This window comes from Rhinichthys klamathensis, unplaced genomic scaffold, assembly GCF_029890125.1.
Source record: "Rhinichthys klamathensis goyatoka isolate OS25496 unplaced genomic scaffold, OSU_Roscu_1.1 h1tg000579l_1, whole genome shotgun sequence".
Classification (NCBI taxonomy): Eukaryota; Metazoa; Chordata; class Actinopteri; order Cypriniformes; family Leuciscidae; genus Rhinichthys; species Rhinichthys klamathensis.
Window position 1 is genome coordinate 856173 of NW_026607043.1, and position 8463 is coordinate 864635.

An 8463-nucleotide genomic window follows, 5' to 3' on the forward strand; every position below is an offset into this window, starting at 1 on the left:
TCAAAAGTTTGTGGTGACCCTCACTAAACTGCCAGGAATTTTTTTGATTACGTCTGATTCAAAATGAACCAAGAACCGTTATCATGATGTAAACTTTGTGAGACTTCCATCAGTCCATTTAATCTGATTTTGTAAATTCTTTCATGTTCACCGAGGCTGCATTTAGCTATTTGATCAAAAATAAAGTGTTTTATTGTGAATTCAAATAACAGTTTTCTATTTAAATATACATTATAATGTAATTTATTCCTTTGATGAGAATGCAGAATTTTCAGCATCATTACTCCAGTCTTCAGTGTCACATGATCTTTCAGAAATTATTCGGCAATTCGCACATATTTTACGAGTTGCCCAATTCGTATGAATTCGCACGAATGACCTACCCCTGACCCCACCCCTAAACGTACCCATCACTGGGGTTAAGACAAATCGTACAAGTTAGTACAAGTGAGGTCGTACGAATTCGTACGAATTGGTAGTGAGATAGCGTTGATGATGAAATGATCCTTATTTTTAGCAATATTGAAAACAGCTTGTGAAAATCGTCAGGATTCTTTGATGAATAAACATTTCAAAACAACAGCATTTATATAAAATAATTATATAAAAATATAATATATATATATATAAAGAAATCTTTGTAACAATGTAAACATTTTTACTGTTACTTTTGGTTAACTTAATGCATCCTTGCTGAATTAAAGTATACATTTCTTTAAAATCTTACTGACCTCAAACATTTGAACTGTAGTGTATGTGGTGAACAGTTCGTAATATATCGAATATCATAAATAGTTTGTTGTTCACAGCATGTTACTGTTAATGTACAATGTGAATATTTTCACACCCGAAGTTAACCCCTTAAGCCCTGAAGCCATTTTTAGAGTTGTTTTGTCTGAGTGACACACATAAAAGTAAAGACTCATAACTCCAAAACTATAACAAGGAGATTCAAAAGGTAGGTATCGTTTGATAGAACACTTTTCAAATTTTTTGAAAATATAAATTACATTACATTTGGACATTCTCCTGCCAAGAAACTGCTGATAAAAGACAAAAAATATATATAATTTTTATTATGATTTTGCATATCTTTCTTGTTTGACGTAATAACTCTGGAAGGAAATACGGTAGCAGAAAATGTCTTTTTTGGGTGAAGTTCCGCTAAATGTGAGCTACATCTGGATCAGATTTTGTGGTGATAGCAGAAACTACTAAAAAGTTAAAGCATTCTGAATAAAGGTAGCCTTTTTGTTTAGTTCTCACACATTTGGAAGGCAATAAAAAAATGTTGTTTTCTGAGTGACACACAAAACTAAAGACTCATAACTCCAAAACTATAGCAAGGAGAGTCAAAAGGTAGGTATCGTTTGATAGAACACTTTTCAAATTTTTTGAAAATATAAATTACATTACATTTGGACATTCTCCTGCTGAGAAACGGCTGATAAAAGACAACAAATATATATAATTTTTATTATGGTTTTGCATATATTTCTTATTTGACATGGAATAACTCAGGAAGGAAATAAGGTAGGAGGAAACTCTTTTTTGGTGAAGTTCCTCTACACGTGAGCTGCATCTGGATCAAATTTTGTGGTGATTGGATAAAGGACTCAAAAGTTACAGCATTTGGAACCAAGACGGCCTTTTTGTTCAGTTCTTGACGCCCCCTAATTTTTTTAATTGTTCCTCCATGGAGAATATGTTGTCATAAACGCAATAGATTATGTTCATTTTGGGCTCATTTTAATTGTAATAATATGCTGTAAAAAATTATGTGCCATTTTCAACGATCTGTGAATGTTTCATGAGCTGTATGATGTTTTTGACACATTGCAGTACATAGTAAAAAAAAAAGTATTTTATAGATTATGAAAAAAATTAATTCTATTTATCAGCAAATAACTTAGGAGTTTTTCAAATTGGCTACATTCACTGTAAAGTTCAGACTAAGCTTTCAAATGACACCTATTTTGGTTAATCAAGGCAATATTTTTTAAAAATATATAATGAATATTTTCGCAGCTAGGTGGCGCCTGCGGGCGGTACACTCCGGTTTAGAGGGACTAGTCAGCTCTCGTTCAGAGTTGATCGAAGTGGTTAGATGCTTTAAAAAGCTGAGATTCTAAGCTTTAAGATGATACATATTTTGTGTTATTCCACGTTAAAAAAAAACATAACACGGATGGTTCAGGGAACATTGGAAAACACATTGCATCCCGGAAAGATGAGAGACATGTTTTTTAGCCAAGTATGCATCACTTCGTGAGGTATATCTCACGTTCAACGTTGTGTTTGGGCTCTTTGTAATCGTGAGAATCTGCTGTCAATAAAGGTGTTCGATTTTTCACAATCCATGCATGTTTCGTGGAGTGAGCTGAAACGTCACATCAAAACAACATAGCATCACTGCTACTGCTACTTCATTGGTGCGCCTGTGCAACTTCATGTGTTAGAAGTCCACGAGGAATATATTTGTAGCTGAGTGATGGATTATGGTGAGTTTGGGCTCTATTTAATCTTAAAGCTGCAGTCCGGAACTTTTCCTCTTTGTCGCCATCTCTCTGTTCGAAATCTGTAACTGCAGTGATTCGCGGAATTATTATCTTTACGTGGGTTGTAAATCGGCATGAAACAGCGCGGATGAACACAGTGCTTTGAGGCGAGTGCTGCTGTCAGTCACCGCGCTGTGTGGATGAGTAAATTGTGATTCTGTATAATGTCATACAGAATCACAGATTTACTTTTTGAAAGTTTGACCAACATAAGAATTTTCATAAGAAAATGTCTTCTGAACAAGTAAGTAAAATCCATTTTTGTTCTGACCAACTAAGGGGGAAAAAGCATTCGACATGATAAGCTTCGTTAGATTTAATCAACGTGATTTACAGCAACCGTGCAAATTATAGCCTACTTTGTTCTCAAATTGTTCATGTTAACAACATCAGCATTGCGTGACTAATGTTAAATTTAATGTGTTTTATGGTTAGCAGCTACCTGTGTAGTTCAGAATTCATATTCTCCATAATAGCAAAACGAGAAAGGCACAACAAAGGAAACTCCATAACTGTGTGAATTAAGAAAACGTACTGTCACACGATTGAACTATTGAAATGTCTTACTTGTTCAGCAGAAAAAAGCCGTCTCTTCTTCCGTTTTGAACCCCTTCAAAACACGGAGTTCAAGCACTTTTCAAAAGCCCCGCCGATGTTTAAATCCTTGTGTTCGCATGAGACGGTTTCTTTCTCTTTCTCTAGCCACCTTAAATCCGAAGTACGAAGTCTTTTGGGTTTTATAACTGCTAAATCTCCAGTTGACACTGATGATTGTTGTTTGGATCTTTCTGGATGCCATAAGTTTAATTATGTAAAGTGCTGCGAGAAAAGCCTATACATCTAAACATCTCGTCACGCGCAGTAGCCGGCTAGCCGAAACTCCTTCTTTATGTGTACGGGTGTGACGTCATGACGCAAAGACATGCTCGAATTTCCCGCGGAAACCCACCAGTACCACTGGAATTAAAATCATTATTACAAGCTAACCGTTTTGAATCTAGCTATGGCAAGCAGATAGTTTTGACCACTGGCAGAATAAGTTTTTTTTTAATATAATTATTTTGGATTATTTTTAACTTAAAAAAGTTACGGACTGGAGCTTTAACAATCTGCTGTAAATAATGATGTGATGTTATCCACGATTTATGCATGATTCATTGAGTTATGAGTGAAAACGCGACATCAGTGCTGAATCTATATACGGCTCTGTGCGCCTGTGGGGGTTCGTGTGTTACAACTCCATTAGGAATATTTTAAGATCTGAGTGATGGATTATGCTGAGTTTGGGCACTTTTTAATCGTGAGAGTCTGCTGAAAATAATGTTGTGCAATAATCTACGATCTGTACATGTTTCATGTAGTTATAAGCGAAAAACCAACGCGTGCTCTTCACCAGTATATACTTGGCTAGGTGCCTCTGTGGTATTTTTTTGTGTTAGAACGCCATGAGGAATATCTTTAAATCTGATTGATGGAATATATTGAGTTTGGGCTCTTTTTAATCGTGAGCTCCTGCTGTAAATAATGATGTGTGATTTTTCATGATCGATGTATGTTTCATGAAGATACAAGTGAAAGGGCCAAGTCTAAGCTACCTTGCTTGGCTACGTGTGTCTGTGGATTTTTGTGTTAGAACTCCTTGATGAAAATCTTTACTTCTGAGTGATGGATTATGTTGAGTTTGGACTCATTTTAATCGTAAGAATCTGCTGTAAATAATGATGTGTCATTTTCCACAATCGGAATGTTTGAAGTTAGGAGCGGAAATGTGTCTTAAATTAAGCATCCATATATGATTTCTTGTACAAAATCTCACTCAAGTTTAGTAAAAAGCCCGAAACAATTATGCTTGTTGTATTCTACTCATTGAGACCTTTCAAATGACAAATGACACATGACTATCTGAACTGTATGATGTACACTCACCGGCCACTTTATTAGGTACCCCATGCTAGTAACGGGTTGGACCCCCTTTTGCCTTCAGAACTGCCTCAATTCTTCGTGGCATAGATTCAACAAGGTGCTGGAAGCATTCCTCAGGGAGTTTGGTCCATATTGACATGATGGCATCACACAGTTGCCGCAGATTTGTCGGCTGCACATCCATGATGCGAATCTCCCGTTCCACCACATCCCAAAGATGCTCTATTGGGTTGAGATCTGGTGACTGTGGAGGCCATTTTAGTACAGTGAACTCATTGTCATGTTCAAGAAACCAATTTGAAATGATTAGAGCTTTGTGACATGGTGGAAGTAGCCATCAGAGGATGGGTACATGGTGGCCATAAAGGGATGGACATGGTCAGAAACAATGCTCAGGTAGGCCGTGGCATTTAAACGATGCCCAATTGGCACTAAGGGGCCTAAAGTGTGCCAGGAAAACATCCCCCACACCATTACACCACCACCACCAGCCTGCACAGTGGTAACAAGGCATGATGGTTCCATGTTCTCATTCTGTTTACGCCAAATTCTGACTCTAACATCTGAATGTCTCAACAGAAATCGAGACTCATCAGACCAGGCAACATTTTTCCAGTCTTCAACTGTTCAATTTTGGTGAGCTCTTGCAAATTGTAGCCTCTTTTTCCTATTTGTAGTGGAGATGAGTGGTACCCGGTGGAGTCTTCTGCTGTTGTAGCCCATCCGCCTCAAGGTTGTGCGTGTTGTGGCTTCACAAATGCTTTGCTGCATACCTCGGTTGTAACGAGTGGTTATTTCAGTCACTGTTGCCCTTCTATCAGCTCGAACCAGTCTGGCCATTCTCCTCTGACCTCTGGCATCAACAAGGCATTTCCGCCCACAGAACTGCCGCTCACTGGATGTTTTTTCTTTTTCGGACCATTCTCTGTAAACCCTAGAGATGGTTGTGCGTGAAAATCCCAGTAGATTAGCAGTTTCTGAAATACTCAGACCAGCCCTTCTGGCACCAACAATCATGCCACGTTCAAAGTCACTCAAATCAACTTTCTTCCCCATACTGATGCTCGGTTTGAACTGCAGGAGATTGTCTTGACCATGTCTACATGCCTAAATGCACTGAGTTGCCGCCATGTGATTGGCTGCTTAGAAATTAAGTGTTAACGAGCAGTTGGACAGGTGTACCTAATAAAGTGGCCGGTGAGTGTATTTGACATATTGCAGTATGTAGTACAAAAAAGTACTTCATAAATTATGATTTTTTTGTTGTTGTATTTATCAGCAAATAACTCAGCACTACTTAGGAGTATATCAGATTGGCTACATTCATTGTAAATTTCAGACTCTAAGCTTTCAAATGACACTTATTTTAAGTTGATCATGGTCATATTTTTGAAAAATATTATTATTATTTTTATCACAGCTAGGTGGCACCTGCTGGCGGTACACTCCGTTTGAGAGGGATTACTCAGCACTCGTTAGGAGTTGATCAAAGTGGGGTTAAAGGTGGTTAAGGGGTTAAAGGTGCTGTATGTAACTTTTTTACTCTACTAAAGCATAAAATTACCATAATATGTTTGCAGATATGTAGGAAACATGAACACTTCTACAGCCAGTTATTTTACTTATTATTTTACACGTTCCGTGTTGTCAGTCGGTTTTTGTTTTGGTCTGTGTGATCTCGCCCACTGCCAGTTCACCCAATAGTATTTCGACACCCCGGGATGCCAGTTGGCAGGAAACACAACGTATTGCAGCCTTGGAAACGAGCAAACAAACTGGGTCAGAGATTGTAGATTCCACACAACCTAAAAAGCCCAGATATCTACATAAAAATCACTATGAACGAGAGGATATTAAAACGCGGATAAATCAACTCATTAACTTACTCTGTAAGTCTCCTCGGCTTTCGTTGTCAATTGCGCTCGTTCCTGTTGCATGTCCTCAAACTGGCAACCCACGTGAGCGTTGAGTCTGAGGAGGAGGGGGCGGGAGAAACAATGATCTCCAATATTTTGAATTTGGACTGCAGTACCTATTTCGACCACTAGCTGTCATTCTTACAGACAGCACCTTTAATGGTTCTATACACCACACAACATCTTTCCATATATAAACTACCACTCCTGCTCATTTTTTATTGTTACTATTTTCTGCATTTTGAAAACTCTTAAATGACAGAAATTGAAGTACTTCAAATATGGTCAAATATGAACAAACCCAACAAGTGGGTTTAAAATTTAAATTGAAAAAATTTAAACCAACGTTTGGATTTGTCTGTATTTGACCCAAACATGGGTTGAAACATCCCAGGATTTTTTAGAGTAAGGGAATTATGTCCATTTTAAAAAAATGTCCATTTGTATTCGGAAATTGAAATTCTGTCATCATTTACTCATGTCATTCCAAACTATGAATGTATTTTACACACAAAAGAAGATTTTTAAAAATATTTTACTACTTAGGTCCAGTCTTTTGCATGCAATTACAATGAATGGGGACTGAGGTGTTAAAAAAATAGTTTGTGTCCTTTTTGAGGCTTGAGTGCTTTAGTCCCATAAATGATTGAAGAATTTTCATATTATGCCATAGTTGTTGTACCGCTATACTAAAACTTGCATTGAGATTTATTATACTCGTTTATTATAATCAATTCCCAACAAAATCGAAACCTCAACATTCTCTCTTCTCAGACTGGGTGCAGCTGTGGACCTCTTCACCTCAGCCTGGCACTCGAGGTCTGCACCCCTGCATGACGAACAATGGAGGTATTAGAAGGCCCTGTTAAGCTGCAGCCCTCTTCAAACAGGCAGCCAGCATGGTACCAGATCCAAGCCCTCAGCAGCTGTGCTAACCCCCATTCACTTCACTGACAGAAATCCCTGCTCTCCATCCCAAAGACTGCTTAATGCAGGGCTCTCTCAAGTGAAAAGAGTGTTTCTTATGTCTCTATTATCTCAGAAAAAGGACACACAGATTCTTTTTGTGCCAGTACACTTTCATTTGCCAAAGGCAAGCAGTCTCATTTTTTTTTTTTTTTTTTGAAAAGGGTATCAAAGAGAGAAAGGGGGTTTTATAACAAGCCCGTAGCAGAGAGAGCAGGTCTCGTAGCCTGAAACGTCTTATGTTTCACTGCCTCTTTTCCTGGTATCTGACGCTGGGCTGCCCAGCCTCCACGGTAATTAGGCTGAAAATCCTTCAGTGCAGGGCCCCTGCATAAAACACTCTTTGATGGGGAACTTGATTTCCTCAAAAAACTTTTTGGCAAAGTTGGCTTATGCCCATATCGGTCATCCCCACCTCGTTCCTTATTGGATTTTGACCTACTGTACCAACACACTTGTGACACCCTGCCCTGTGCTGGTACACAGAAACCAATTGGACATGCTCTATAAATCATCGCCAACATCCTTCTAGTGGAGAATGGAAAAAATAAAATAGGAGACAGGCCTGCAGCCCTGGAAGGAAGGAGGCACAACTGGAATGTATTATGCCAAAGGAACAGGGGATATTAAATACATATCAGCAGCTGGAGGTGTTCAGATACAAGGAGGAAAGGTGTGTGTTGCACTGGATACAAGTACAAGTTACAACATATAGACTGTATTACACTGACATATCTTTCTGAGATTATACTAATCAATATTATTATGCATGATCTCTCACATGGATGACATGCATTTATAAAACCCATATGGCAATATATTAATATATGTTTATTTCAAAATACACAGCTTTTTCAATGTGTTTTAGTTATTTTAGGTATTTTTCCTCATATATTTTTTTGCCATTTTTATAAATATTTGCAATATACACATTGCCCAAAATCTATTTTAAACACCTATATCTCCACAAATACATATCGGTGTGTGTGTTTGTTTGTTTCAAATAGAAATGTATATAAAAATTAAAAAATATTATTATTGTTATTATTATTTTGCTATATGGTAATTTCAGGTGTCTTGTGTTTTTCTGGAAAATTCCA

The 8463-nt window shown here is 37.7% G+C and overlaps 1 long non-coding RNA gene across 1 annotated transcript in view; it reads left to right on the top strand.

The window, feature by feature from the left end:
* The window catches only part of LOC130075486 (uncharacterized), a 158575-nt gene extending 150413 nt beyond the window's left edge, over positions 1-8162 (top strand). The window contains exon 3 of the long non-coding RNA XR_008805525.1: positions 7172-8162. This is a non-coding gene — a long non-coding RNA (uncharacterized LOC130075486). The remainder of the gene's footprint in view (positions 1-7171) is intronic.
* The last annotated feature ends 301 nt before the right edge of the window (positions 8163-8463 follow it).